The sequence below is a fragment of the Bufo bufo genome, chromosome 4, assembly GCF_905171765.1.
Source record: "Bufo bufo chromosome 4, aBufBuf1.1, whole genome shotgun sequence".
NCBI lineage: Eukaryota > Metazoa > Chordata > Amphibia > Anura > Bufonidae > Bufo > Bufo bufo.
In genome coordinates, this window is record NC_053392.1 from 564751119 (window position 1) to 564764710 (window position 13592).

Consider the following 13592-nt stretch of genomic DNA (forward strand, 5'->3'; position numbering starts at 1 on the left):
GACAGTGTCAGCGTCCTCAATGATCCCTCAGTGCCTTACAACTACTGGGTGTCCAAGCTGGGCACGTGGCACGAACTGGCGCTCTACACCTTGGAGGTGCTGGCCTGCCCAGCCACCAGCGTTTTGTTTGAGCGGGTATTTAGTGCTGCTGGTGGCATTATAACAGATAAGCGTATCCGCCTGTCAACTGAAAATGCTGACAGATTGACTCTTACAAAAATGAACAAGGCCTGGATTGACAATAACTTCTCTACTCCACCAGAGGAAAGCGGCTGAACATAAAGGCACTTTAAATGTGGCTTTTATGGTGTATTGAATACACTGTATTCCCATGCACCCCTTCCACCACAAACAAGGGTATATGGTTGAAGCTTCCTTTTCTTATCCTCCTCCTCTTCCATCATATCAACATGCTTATTCGTCGCATATATGCCCTTTGCATATAATGTTTTAGAGGGTCAGCTCAGCTGCAGGCCCTCGCATATAATTTTTTAGACGGTCAGCTCACCAGCAGGCCCTCACCTACAATGTTTTACAGGTTCAACTCACCAGCAGGCCCTTGCATATAATTTTTTAGAGGGTCAGCTCACCAGCAGGCCCTCATCTACAATGTTTAACAGGGTCAGCTCACCAGCAGGCCCTTGCATATAATTTTTTAGAGGATCAGCTCACCAGCAGGCCCGCACCTAAAATCTTTTACAGGGTCAGCTCACCTGCAGACCCTCACCTAATTATACCTAATAGGTAATTTGTGCGCATGCTGCCTTGCTTGGAAGTGGTAGTCGTAGCTGTTTCTCAGGCTCGCTCTCCGGAATCAAACCCTGATTCCCTGTTACCCATGGTCACCGTGGTTGGCGCTGAAAAGAACATCGAAAGTTGATAGGGTAGACATCCGAATAGATCATCCCCATCACGGGGACGTGCGATCGGGCCCAGGTTATCTAGAGTCACCAAAGTGGCAGCAGGCCCTTGCCCATAATGTTTTATATAGTCATATCAGCAGGCACTTGCTCCAAATGTTTTTGAGGGTCACCAGCAGGCCATCAATCATAATTTTTCAAGGCTGTGTATGATGCCCTCCTTTATGTGTAACAAAGGGTATATTGTAGTGCCGGTTCCTTGTAATTTTTGGCAGCCCTTTCCCTTAGTGCATAGGCTTTCTGAGTGTAGGAGTCCCACTACCTGAACAATTGTACCACAATGTGAATGAGGCCCTCCTTTATGTGATATACAAGTTGTATCGGAGTGCCTCTTCCTTGTAATTTTTGGCAGCCCTTGCACTTTATATACAAGTAAATATACAGGAAAGAATGTTTCCTAACAATTTTTCCTCTAAAATCGATTTTATCTTCGTTTTGGTGCGTAATATTGTCAGTCTGTAAAAGTGGCGCACTGCTCGGACAATATCGTTCCCAGCAGCGACCTGGGAGTCCAAGATGCATCCAGACATCCTCCCCAATTTCAGTGGTGTTTCCATCAATTTCTGACTTTTTCCTATGAACCAGGCATCCTTCCCTCTTCAGAGCAGGGGGTGCCTGGTTTAATGCTCGGGTTCTCCCATTGATTTCCATTGTGCTCGGGTGTTCGGTAGAGCACCCGAGCATCCCTGTAACGGTCGCGTACACACATACACAGGGGGGAAGGAAGTGACCACTGCGCTCCACCCTCGCCCCTGGCCTTGCCTACTTGCCTCGCAAGTCCTAATGACAGGGGACAACTGGACGGCAATCCCTAGCTTGGAATAAGTGCAGGGAGGACAGACCAGACAAACAACAGAACGTGAACGGACCGAGTCTATACCAGGAGAGCTATGAAGTACAAATGGAGCAAGCAGAGAATAGTCAGGAGAAGCCGGGGTCATAAATACCAGGAGATTCGTGAAGTACCAAAGGAGTCAGCAGAGGATCGTCAGGAGGAGGCCGGGGTCAGAATACCAGGAGAGCAGCAAAGTACACAAAGAGCAGGCAGAGGATCGTCAGGAATTCAGCAGGAGGTAAGTACGCCAGGAAAGACAGAATCGCAGGTGGAACCTAAATTTTTTAATAGTATCTTTTTATTTATTAATTTAGCAAAAAGCATAACAAACACATCAAATACAGACAATCATCAATTGAGTCCAGTACAAATCAAATACATGGGATCAATCATAACAGTTCCTCATGACCCAAGTTTGGGACAGAAGAAAAAGATATCACTTTCAGGATGAACAGTACCCAACATATCAATCCTAAGGAAGATTAAAAGTACTGCACACACGCACACACATTCACACACGCCTTCATTGGTCAGAACAGTCTTTCAGTCATCTATGGTACTAGAGTCTGGGCTCCAATCCAGGGGTCCCATATCTTCATGAAGCGATCAGGGGTCCCTCTTCTCTCATACACAAACTTGTATAATTCAAGATCAGCATTAACTAGATGTACCCATTGTTGCACAGTAGGATTCTTAGGAGGTTTCCAGTTGAGAAGGATAGTTTTCCTAGGTGGAACCTAAATAACATGCAATCTGTGGCCAGCATACTGACTGTTTAAATAGGGAGCCAGAGGGATCATGTGACGTGGCCAGCGTCACATGACTCCACACAGACTACACAGCCGAGCGCCGAGTGATCAGCTCAGCCCTAAAACCATTCACATGAATGCGCATAGACGCACCTAGTATTATCAGGAGCGCGGGTGACGCTGGACGCGCTGATGATGCGTGCGCGCTCCGGACATGCCCGCCTCCTAGACCGCACCGTGACAATCCCGATGTGTTCGGCCCGAGCACCCGAACACTTTGGTACTCGATCAACACTAGATGTAATGTCTCTGGAGATTTCATCAGCACTGGAGAGTTATAAGAGGAGCGGCTGATATCAGTCACATATGATGTAATGTCTCTGGAGGTTATATCAGCACTGGAGCGTTATAAGAGGAGCGGCAGGAAAAAACTTTCCATCTTTGCAGCCGCTCGCTCGATCCAGTGCTCCTCTCTAGTCCTCCTGAAAATGGCTGTGTGCCTTGTAGTGAACTGAAGTGACAACCAGTGTTGTGTGTATCACGGACAGTGTGTGTGCAAATATACACTGTAGCTGAGCTGAGTCTGCTGTTGCTTCAGTAAAAAAATAAAAATAATTCACCCACTGTGGTGTGTGTGTGTCAGGGCATTATTACTGTGAAGGGGCACAGAGGGCATTAATACTACAAAGGGACACAGAGGGCATTATTACTATAAAGGGGGCACAATTGACATTATTACTACGGAGGGGGCACAGTGGGCATTATTACTGTTAAGGGCGCACAGAAGGCATTACTGTTGTGAATGGTGCACAGAGGGCATTACTATTGTGAAGGGGGCACAGAGGGCATTACTACTGTGAAAGGGGCACAGAGGGCATTACTACTGTGAAGGGGGCACACAGGGCATTACTACTTTGAAGGGGGCACAGAGGGCATTACTACTGTGAAGGGTGCACATAGGGAATTACTACTATAAAAGGGGCAGAGAGAGGGTATTACTACTGTGAAGGGGGCACGGATAGCGTATTACTACTGTGAAAGGGGCTCAGAGGGCATTACTACTATAAAGGGGGCACAGAGGGCATTACTACTGTAAAAGGTGCAGAGAGAGGGCATTACAATTGAAGGGGGCACAGATAGCGCATTACTGCTGTGAAAGGGGCACAGAGAGGGCATAACTACTATGGGGGGGCACAATGAAGGGATAAGTACTTTAAGGGGGCACAATGTGGGCATATCTAGTGTGAAAGTTGTCCAGTGAGGGCATACATACTGTGAGGTGGCACTGTGTGGGCATAATGACCGTGAGGGGGCACTTATCTGGACAAAACTACTGTGAAGGTTGTACAATGAGGTCAATACTCCTTGACCGAAACGTTGTTACCTAGTCTGGATGTCGTTGTATACTACTTAGCTGGAATACAATAATGGGAGAAAAAAAATACTTTGTGGGGGGGGGGGGTGCCACAGAAAGGACCCACCCCAGGTGCCAAACACCCTTGGCACGCCACTGTACTTACCTGTTCAGTTCTTTTTCTCCAGTCTTCCACTGTTCCATCTATTAAACCATCTGTCAGTTTCATACTCAAAGTACATACTCATTTTCCTCCACCTCTCCATTTTTCACCTTGAGTGATCTGGTATATCCTTCATTTACCCCTTTATCTTATTCAACTATCTCTTCTTTCCAACATTCGGTTAATTTCTATTGCATTATTTCCAATTTAGAAGTTCATTACTGTCTTACACCCCTTGTAACCAATTACTATATTCTCTACAAAGACATGACAAAGGTCACCCTGACCGAAACATTGTTACCTAGTCTGGATGTCGTTGTATACTACTTAGCTGGAATACAATAATGGGAGAAAAAAATACTCATTTATTTCTCGTGCTTATAATCCATAAAAATGATGTATCTATTTTGAAACACAAAAACGAGTGCCCTGGATTTTTCGACAACATTGGCTACGTGGTTGAAAAACCTTTCCAGTGGCGCCCTACAGTGATATACTATACAGAGTGCTCCAACAAGTTATCTCTGTGCATTAACCCTTTCCACAATTTAGTACAAATACAGTGCAATAACAGTGCAAATGAACAGGATATATCCTATAAAATGCTATTCAACAGTATAAAATAGTATACATGCAAGCAACACCATAAATCACAGTGCAAGTTAAAGCGGTTGTCTCACTTCAGTAAGTGGCATTTTGGAAATTTGTGGACATTTGCCCCTATTGCTGCTATGCAAATCCATCAACTCACTACTTTAGTGCACTTTGAATGGTTAAAGCGGTTGTCTCACTTCATTAAGTGGCATTTATTATGTAGAGAAAGTTAATACGAGCCACTTACTAATGTATTGTGATTGTCAATATTGCTTCCTTTGCTGGCTGGATTTATTTTTCCATCACATTATACACTGCTTGTTTCCATAGTTACGACCACCCTGCAGTCCATCAGTGGTGGTCATGCTTGCACAAAAAGCCCCAGCCTATGTGCGGTCCCCTGGCCCCGGCCACCAGAGAGGCTGATGCTTTTTCCTATAGTGTGCAAGCGCGACCACCACTGATGGATTGCAGGGTGGTCTGTAACCATGGAAACAAGCAGTGTATAATGTGATGGAAAAATAAATCCAGCCAGCAAAGGAAGCAATATGGACAATCACAATACATTAGTAAGTGGCTTGTATTAACTTTCTCTACATGATAAATGACACTTAATGAAGTGAGACAACCCCTTTAACCATTCAAAGTGCACTAAAGTAGTGAGTTGATGGATTTGCATAGCAGCAATAGGGGCAAATGTCCACACATGTCCAAACACGTTCCAGTGTCTGACCCCCACCGATCTGATATTGATGACGTATCCTGAGCATAGGTCATCAATAGTAAAAGCCCGGACAACCCCTTTAAGTCATTATTGGGTCATCGACGCTAATGCTGTTAGGCCTGCCAATAGCTGACCATTTGTTGGGTTATTTCAACCCCTTCATGAACATCCATGTTTCAACCAGCGAAGCATGCATGTTCTCATGTAAGGATAAAATAAGAGGCTACATTATATCTCTGATTCCACTTGTCTGTGGAAACAAATAGAAAAGATCGCATTCACGATGGGCCAGTTGAGGTACATTGAGAACCGTATGAAGGTCCTTTACCCTCCAGATGACCTAACAGTAAATATATACTGTATATGACGCACTATTTAGCAACAACAAAAAATGTTTTTGACTGAAAATGACTCCACAGTCTGGGGGCTAGGCAGCACCAGATCCCCCAAACCCTGACCATTTCCTTAATGATTGGACAGAGTGCTTATAAAATGGCTGCTTACAGAAGCACAGTCCTTTTCACTTCCTACCATGCACTAATCACTTGGAGGGACTGAAAGAGGCCACGTAGGAGCTGTCCACAGGAATGTCTAGTGAGAATCAACAACCAGCATTAGGGGTGTAACACCCCAGAGTTGTGTTACTACACGCCTCTGCCCCACTACTATCTCCTAGGAGCCTTTATACTGTCATCAGATATGATTTTGCTCATGTCTTCCACAAATGTGCATATAAATCTATGTTAAATGCAATTGTTCATGTAATTAGCCTGGTTACCAGCAGGTGGCAGCAACTAATTGGCAGGTACAAGTTACAGTTTAGTGTATCTGAGCTGGAATGGTTTATTCCAGCTTAGCTCCCCCTCTGTGGAGATCTGCAGTATGGGTGGAGAAGGAAGTTAGTGAGAGTGTGCCAGCCACCCCTGCTAGGGGAAGGCTGTGTGATAGTATTCAGGAGAACCCCTTCTTAGGGAGGACAGCAACGACATAGTCTCGGCTGAGACATGTCCATATACACTCACCTAAAGAATTATTAGGAATACCTGTTCTATTTCTCATTAATGCAATTATCTAGTCAACCAATCACATGGCAGTTGCTTCAATGCATTTAGGGGTGTGGTCCTGGTCAAGACAATCTCCTGAACTCCAAACTGAATGTCAGAATGGGAAAGAAAGGTGATTTAAGCAATTTTGAGCGTGGCATGGTTGTTGGTGCCAGACGGGCCGGTCTGAGTATTTCACAATCTGCTCAGTTACTGGGATTTTCACGCACAACCATTTCTAGGGTTTACAAAGAATGGTGTGAAAAGGGAAAAACATCCAGTATGCGGCAGTCCTTGTGGCAAAAATGCCTTGTGGATGCTAGAGGTCAGAGGAGAATGGGCCGACTGATTCAAACTGATAGAAAAGCAACGTTGACTGAAATAACCACTCGTTACAACCGAGGTATGCAGCAAAGCATTTGTGAAGCCACAACACGCATAACCTTGAGGCGGATGGGCTACAACAGCAGAAGACCCCACCGGGTACCACTCATCTCCACTACAAATAGGAAAAAGAGGCTACAATTTGCACGAGCTCACCAAAATTGGACTGTTGAAGACTGGAAAAATGTTGCCTGGTCTGATGAGTCTCGATTTCTGTTGAGACATTCAAATGGTAGAGTCCGAATTTGGCGTAAACAGAATGAGAACATGTATCCATCCTCTGATGGCTACTTCCACAGGATAATGCACCATGTCACAAAGCTCGAATCATTTCAAATTGGTTTCTTGAACATGACAATGAGTTCACTGTACTAAAATGGCCCCCACAGTCACCAGATCTCAACCCAATAGAGCATCTTTGGGATGTGGTGCAACGGGAGCTTCGTGCCCTGGATGTGCATCCCTCAAATCTCCATCAACTGCAAGATGCTATCCTATAAATATGGGCCAACATTTCTAAAGAATGCTATCAGCACCTTGTTGAATCAATGCCACGTAGAATTAAGGCAGTTCTGAAGGCAAAAGGGGGTCCAACACCGTATTAGTATGGTGTTCCTAATAATTCTTTAGGTGAGTGTATATCCCAGCTAGAGCACCTTCAGCTCTGCTGGATGAAGAGAGTAGAAACTACAGCCAAACTCCAGAGTTCCAGGAAGAAAGCATCCCCTGAGAATCCATCTATGAGATATGTCCAGAGTCCTAGGAGAAGCCATTCCTCCTCAGCTAGTCTGTCCCCACACAGCAGAAGTTACAGATAAGTGCAGAAGCTAATCCTGCCGCAGTTACAGAGCTACCAAGCAGACATTTATCCTGCAAGCTCCACATTTAAAGCAGAAGTAATCATTCCTGCCAATCATTGTCAAAACCTGCTGGGACCAAGAGACCAAAGCTCTATACTGTTTGGATGCAACTTATTTCAAGTAAAGCAACTTTTGAACTTCATCTGAAGGTCTGGACATCATTTATTCCTCTATTACTCATACACTCACTACACTCAAATGTATTGCAAGTGAGCCAGGAGTCAGGCCGTAGCCAGGTAGGAGACACCGTGACACAACTACCACAAAACTATAGAGACATTATGGGCCATTACACCACTCTGGCATTCCTAATCTGGGACGTGCGTTATGACACCTTGGAAGGGCCCTGGGATAGTACCCTGCGCACGCTACAATCGGCGTCACGACAAATGCCGAATATTATCCACCCAGACCTGGCCACTGCAGGGGCTTCAACCTAGCCACCACACAAGCAAATACAAAACATTTCTGGATCTGCGTTAGCTGTTTGATCATCACCTCCTGCATTTATTACTCTATTCAGTGGGACATTTAAATATATTTCTCCAGTTACCACAGGATTGGAAAAGGAGGAGGTAGGTTGCATGCCCCACTAGGTCCAGACACAAGTTTCCTTCATCTTACTGTACTCAGCATTAGTCCGAATCCTCTGACTGCAAGGGAGTCAGGGTTTATGACTTAACAGTCTGCTACCTGGAGAGCAGTACACTTACCTCATAAGAGGTCAGACATTGCTGGAACCTGCGGAGGTGAGTAAGCCACCAGACCACCCGGTATTAACCTCCCCTATTTTACCTTAAACCACCAGGAATTAATATATACACCCCTGATATACTGTAGTTCACCAGGTATTAACTCCCACTTTTATCCTTAGACCACTAAAGAATAAAATATAAAACCCATCTTCTACCCTAGCCCACCAGGAAATAAAATATGTAAACCCCTCATATACCCTAGATCACCAAGTATTTATGCCAATTTTTACCCTAGTACGCTACTGAATACAATATGAAGCTCCTCTTCTACCTTAGACCACTAGGAATTAAAATATGTAAACCCCTCGTATAGCCTAGATCACCAGGTATTAACTCTCACTTTTCCACTAGTCCCTCTTCTACCTTAGACTGCCAGAACTAGAGACAATTACCCCTCTACTCCCTTAGGCCTCATGCACACGACCGCTTTTTTTTGCGGTCCGCAAAACGGATTTCCGTTGTTCCGTGATCTGTGACCGTTTTTTCTTCCGTGGGTCCTCCTTGATTTTTGGAGGATCCACGGACATGAAAAGTGAAAAAAAAAAATAAGTCAAGTTTGCATTGAAAATGATAGGAAAAACGGACACGGATCACGGATGACTATCTTGTGTGCATCCGTGATTTTTCACGGACCCATTGACTTGAATGGGTCCGTGAACCGTTGTCCGTGAAAAAAATAGGACAGGTCCTATTTTTTTCACGGACTGGAAAAACGGATCACGGAGGCGGAAGCCAAACGGTGCATTTTCCGATTTTTCCACAGACCCATTGAAAGTCAATGGGTCTGCGAAAAAATAAACGGAAAATGGAACAACGGCCGCGGATGCACACAACAGTCGTGTGCATGAGGCCTTAGACCTCTAAGGAGATTTTAATTATTATGAATATTTTTTGCCCCTCTGTTCTGTAGTCTAACTTTTGGTGCATCCGCAGACTTCTGGATTACTGGAACTTCACTCTTTTATCTCTGCTGCATATCATTTTAATTCCCTTTTGCGAGCCTGAAGCACTTTTAAATATTGTGCTTTATGATCATTTATGTTTTTCAGGCTACATCAGGATTTCCAGATGAAATCTATAGCTTTTTATTGTTTTCTCATTATAGCCAGGAGAACTCTGGTCACACTAATCATGAAAAATTGTCTTTGCTGTTTGCTTCGATTGCCTGGTTTACACTGCATGTTGATTTCCATTTTATCATGTTTGGTGCATAGGTCTGAAAATAATTCCTAGAGCCGAAATCTCTTCTTGTCAAGAGGCAGAAATAATACTGCTGCATCTTCTAACACCGAGGCATTGTGGCAGTGCTAACGCTGCGGAACTTAGTGGCTATTATCTTTACTTTCAGCTGCAGTCTACTCTCTCATGCCATGGGATTATGGGAATTTATCCAGAACTGCATGTGTTTATGTACATTTATTAGAGAATAGATCATTCGAATTTTTATGTTTAGACTTTTTTGGTTTTTTAGCTATTTTCTAATTAAAAAATACAATGAATGTTTGCAATCCTAGACAAGTCCTTTGTATTGAAAATATGAATATAAAAATGAGTTTAAAATGTAGGGAATTTTGCAGTTTAGAGGGTTTTTCCTGTAATAATTACATTTTACTTAATGCCTGCATCCTGAAACAAAAAGTTCATACTTACCTGCTCCTTACTGCTTCAGTCCTCTGTGCTGCCTCCACTGTGTCCATGTTTCGGTAGCTAGAGTGTTTACATGCGGTACAGCATGGGCATAGTCACATGCTCCACTGCAGCCAAGGACTGGCTTCAGTGGTAACGTGCTGCTTGTGGTCCTGTCACCACTGAACTAGTGACCACCTGGACCATAAGAAACCATCTACTTGAAGCTGGACTGCATTCGTGCATTTCACTACCCCATCTGCCAATGGCCTCTCATCATTGCCAAGAGCACCTGCACTGGTACTATGAGAGATCACACTGGAGGCATGAATGGCAAGCAACAGTGTTCAATGATGAAAGCAGGATCTGCCTTGGTTATAATGATGGCCACATCAGAGTTCGTAGGAGGGCTGAAAAGCACCGACTTCCATCATGCATAGTCTGGAGACACACAGGCCCAACACAAGGAGTAATGGTGTGGAGCACTATTAGCTACCATGCCCGTTCCATCTAGTATTTGTAGAGGGAACACTAACCAGTCTCTGTTATGTCAAGAACATTGTGGAACCAGTCCTACTTCCTTTTTGTTTTACTCAGAGACAGGTTGTGTACTCACAAGATAACACCCAACATGCTCTTCAGGGTATCCAACTGTTCCTCTAGCCAGCTCCTTTGCCAGAGCTCACCCCCATTGAGGATGTCTGGGACTGGATGGGGCAACACATCTCCCATGCGCAGTAGCCATCAACCACCTTGGCGGAACTATGGATCCAAGTTGAAAGAGCTTGGATTGACTACAGGAGGACATCCAGCTTCTGTATGACAACTACCTAGTGGCTGTCTGTATCCCGCTAAGGGCAGATGGCATCCATTATTAATGTGATCCTGCTTCAACATATACCCTGCTGCAGGACCCAAATTAAGAGGTCCACCTCCTTTTTCGCATAATCATTGACAAAGCACCACTAGCAGTTTATGCTATTCCAATCTCGGCGTCAGGGCACAGGGAGATGAGCGCTTCCATTGTGTAAGCGTTCATCTTCATAGTCATCTGTATCGCCGTCCTCAGGACAGCAATACAGATAGATGTGCTGCGGCGGGGCGGGGGAGGGAGAGGCGTCTCCCTTCCCCGTTCCTCCGATAGGCTGTAGGCACTAGGCGTACACTAGCCTGAGCCATACAGTGTGGAATACAGGCCGGAAGAGGTCTGCATTGCATCGCTGCCAGCCTGATGGAGGTAAGTATGTGTTTATTTTTTTATATGGTACTACTTACTGGCACATGATTGGGGGGGCATCTATGGGGGAACTTGTTACTGGCACATGATTGGGGGCATCTATGCGGGCTCCTGTTACTGGCGCATGATTGGGGGGCATCTATGGGGGCACTTGTTATTGGTACATGATTGGGGGGCATCTATGGGGATACTTGTTACTAACACATGATTGGGGGGCATCTATGGGGGTACTTGTTACTGGCACATGATTTAGGGGCATCTATGGGGGTACTTGTAACTGGCACATGATTGCGGGTCATCTATGGAGGCACTTGTTACTGGCACATGATTGGGGGGCATCTATGGGGGGCACATCTTACTGGCACATTATTGGGGGGCACTGTGGGGGCATCTATGGGGGCAATTCTTACTGGCACATTATTGGTGGCACTTCTTACAGGCACATTATTGGGGGCACTATGGGGGCTTCTACTGAGGCCACAAAGAAGGGGTATTTTATATGGGGGGCTCTGTATAGGGGCATTTTATACTGGGGCACATCATGGTGGGCACTTTGGGGAAGGGGAGAGAGGAGTACTATGGGCTCATCTATGGGAGGCACTAAGAAGGGGTATTTTATACTTGCAAATTATGGGGGACACTGTGGACATCTACTGGGGCATTATATATAGGGCATTTTATACTGGTACATTATGCGGGCACTAGGAAGAAGGGGGGAGAGGAGCACTATTGGGGCATTTACTGGTGGCACTATATAGGGGTATTTTATACTGGCACATTATGGGGGCACTATGGGGACATTATCTCCACTGGGGGCATTAAAAAGGGGTATTTTTTTTGCACTGGCACATTATAAGGAGAATTATTACTACTGGGAGGCATTATGATGAGCTTTATTACTACTGGGGGTCTATGGGGAACATGATTACTAGTATGGGCACTATGGGAGCATTATTACTTCTGGGGCACAGTGGGGACATGTTGGGGGCACTGTAGGAGCACTATTACTACCATGTGTGCTCTAGCAGAGAATTATTCCTATTGGTGGGACTTTTGGGAGTACTATTACTGTGGGGGCACCTTGGCACAGTATCAGCTTACCACAATTATTTTTGGGGGATGTTATGTTTACACTATTAGTGTCAGGGGCACTATTTGCTGGGCGCAGTTATTTTAGGGCACTGTGTGCCAATAATTAATGAAGGGCACTATCTGCATGGTACTACTATTATCAGGGGGTTTATCTGTTTCTGCAGTATAGTATTGGGGAGCACAGCGGCACAGTATTGGGGGTGGTAGGATGATTTGTCCATAAGATGGCAGGATGATGGAAAAGTAGTAAACTAAGATTTTGTTTATCAAACTGCAGAGATGAGAAATGGCTGAAAAACTGTGGTCTGGTCTGAAGGTCTGAAAGGAGAAGATGAAGAAAGAGAACATCTACATCAAAGAGACGTCACTGGATGTAAGAGGTATGTGGCGCTGTATTACCTTGTATGTAGGGGTGGATGGAGGGGTTAGTAGTACAGTACTATCTGCACATTGTAAAAAAAAAAAGTAATTGCAAAATACTATATATTTGTGTCAGAAGTTGTGCTTTTTACATTTTAGAATAATGATACAGCCATTTAATTTGATACTTTTGTGATGATTCATTTTTTTCTTTATATTAAGGGACACTATAGTCACCAGAACCACAACAGCTAAACATAGTAGTTCTGGTGTCTATAGCATGTCTCTGCAAGAAAAACACCTCTAGTGGCCACTCATCATTATTAAAGTTTACTACTCTACGAGGTGTGTGGATTTTTTTGTGTGTGTGTGTTGTGGTGGAGGGCGTGATTGCATGCTAGGGTGTGGGAAGGCGGGATCCAGGGGGCCCCGTGATTGCATGCTAGGGTGTGGGAAGGCGGGATCCAGGGGGCCCCGTGATTGCATGCTAGGGTGTGGGAAGGCGGGATCCAGGGGGCCCTGTGAGTGCATGCTAGGGTGTGGGAAGGCGGGATCCAAGGGGCCCAAGTAAATTTTTTCCCAGGGTCCAATCAATATTTAAGACGGCCCTGTATAGGAGCACTGTTGTTTAGTATTATGAGATGTAAGATAGTGACTGGAAAGGTTGCAGATTGTGTATATATCCCCCCTAGGATTCTCACCTAGGAGCTCATGATGTAGGAGAACAACACATTGTTTAGTTCCTCCATACATGTAAAACAGGTGCATGTTTGTTAAGTGCACTGTCTATTTAAGAGTACTGTCCCTGAAGAATTCCGCCCGGATTCTCCACCATATGTAAGGATTTGGCTCAATGTTCAGAGACAAGTCAGGCTTTATGGCGACACAGAACCTTG

General features: G+C 44.9%; 1 protein-coding gene across 1 annotated transcript in view; it reads right to left on the reverse strand.

Moving 5' to 3' along the window:
* Positions 1–4461: 4461 nt before the first annotated feature.
* The window catches only part of STON1 (stonin 1), a 170002-nt gene continuing 160871 nt past the window's right edge, over positions 4462–13592 (reverse strand). Inside the window, exons 5-6 of the transcript XR_005778522.1 lie at positions 6492–6496; positions 4462–4472 (exon numbers count right to left, since the gene is read on the reverse strand). The gene's annotated coding sequence lies outside the window, so the exon portion shown is untranslated. The remainder of the gene's footprint in view (positions 4473–6491; positions 6497–13592) is intronic.